Raw genomic sequence first — 1,785 nt, 5'->3', positions numbered from 1 at the left:
CTTATCCTATACTTATGCTTACCTTGTATTCTCCTATCTTTAACATTTCCAAAATTTTTCTTCTATCCAATATATATCTCCTATCTATAATTCTCTTTCTCTATCCTGCATAATTCTATTTATCTTACACAACCTTTTTCTCCTAAATATTCATTCTAAACCTTTTTTTTATCTCTGAACTCCTTTACTATTCTTATCACAATCACATTTTTGTAACCTCATTTCATCCTTAATATTTTCAATTAAAGCGGTAACTTTCACAAGTGTTAAAGATTTCCATTTGAAGGAAGCGATTTGATAATTAATTAAATAATGCTGTTTTAAGTTGTATATTGTATTCTAATAAGTGACGCAAGTTACAGTGTTTAATATATTAAACGATAACTCGTTTGTTATGAGAAAATTTTTCAGTCTCCAATTCTTCTACCAAGTGAATTGATTGTTTGTGTTAACTATAAAAAAATTAATATATCATTGTCGAAAAATTATATGCTTCTATTAGCATTCTGCTATAAAATGAGACATTTATTTCGGTAATATGTATTTAAATGCTCTAGGAAGCTTTTTAGCAAGAGATATGTGCACAAATCAACACAGAAGCTATTCTGTCTTTCACAGACATTAAAAAAGACAAAAACAGGATAACTTCGGTATGTAACTTTTGCTGAAAAACATCCACTGTTTGATTATGACGATGTGACTTAAAGTGACTAAGTAGAAAAGAAATGGCTATCTTCTTGCTTGAGTCATTTGTCTTCACTTTTATTTTTAAAGCTAGCGTAGTAAATATTTCCATAGGTGTATTTCTTTACATTTATTAGTATTTTCATCATTATATCGTTTTATCTTTATTTTTTTATCACTATTTTCTATCTCTAAACACTCAAGGACAAAATGATAACACTGAATAATAGAATAATTGAATAATACTCAATAATAGAATTGAATGATAACACTGAATAATGGAATAATTGAATAATACTGAATAATAGAATTGAATAATAACACTGAATAACAGAATAACAGAATAATAGAATAATTGAATAATCATAAAATGATAACAAATACATCCCCCGATCGCAACCCAGCTGAGCAAAGATCATTTGTATATAAACACTTACGTTAGCGGTTGACGAGCATTGCGATTTTTAGCGGGATAAGTTGTTAGAGTAAGTAAAAAGTAAATCTAGGTGAAAGAAGAGCAATAAGCGTAAAAAAAAGTAAAAAAGACGTGAAAGAGTGAGGAAATAGGGTGAGAGAGGCGAAAATATATATAAAATTAATATAAGAAATTACACGAATATTCAAGTTCAATATCTAACATGGACAGCAAAAAGTGCGGGTTTTGCAGACAAGAAGGTAATGTAGAGAACTTATCTTTAGTCATAATCTCTTTTCTCTCTGTCTCTTATTAATTTTTTTAAAAATATTACCATTTTTAGTGTTCTCAATTATTGTAATCTAAATAGTACATATTATGTACTATTATACATTTTGTACTGTTCTTTTACAGGTCATACGAGGAATAATTGTCCTGATATAAGAAGGTGCGGAATTTGCAGAGAAGAAGGTAATGTGTAAAGAACTTATTTTTGATCATAATCTCTTTTCTCTGTATCTCCCATTAATTTTGTAAAAATATTACCATTATTGTAATCTAAATTATACATATTATTTTACATTTTGTACTGTTCTTTTACAGGTCATACAAGGAATAATTGTCCTGATATAAGAAGGTGCGGAATTTGCAGAGAAGAAGGTAATGTGAGATCGGAAGAGCACACG

The 1,785-nt window shown here is 28.4% G+C and overlaps 1 long non-coding RNA gene across 1 annotated transcript; it reads left to right on the top strand.

Moving 5' to 3' along the window:
• The first annotated feature begins 1,109 nt into the window (after nucleotides 1-1,109).
• Nucleotides 1,110-1,770, top strand: LOC105460117. Its single transcript, XR_975774.1, has 3 exons — nucleotides 1,110-1,359; nucleotides 1,514-1,570; nucleotides 1,703-1,770. It is a non-coding gene; the product is annotated as an uncharacterized LOC105460117 (long non-coding RNA).
• The last annotated feature ends 15 nt before the right edge of the window (nucleotides 1,771-1,785 follow it).

Source organism: Wasmannia auropunctata, unplaced genomic scaffold, assembly GCF_000956235.1.
Source record: "Wasmannia auropunctata unplaced genomic scaffold, wasmannia.A_1.0 LD328526.1, whole genome shotgun sequence".
NCBI classification, from domain to species: domain Eukaryota; kingdom Metazoa; phylum Arthropoda; class Insecta; order Hymenoptera; family Formicidae; genus Wasmannia; species Wasmannia auropunctata.
This window is presented reverse-complemented; position numbering and strand designations above follow the sequence as displayed.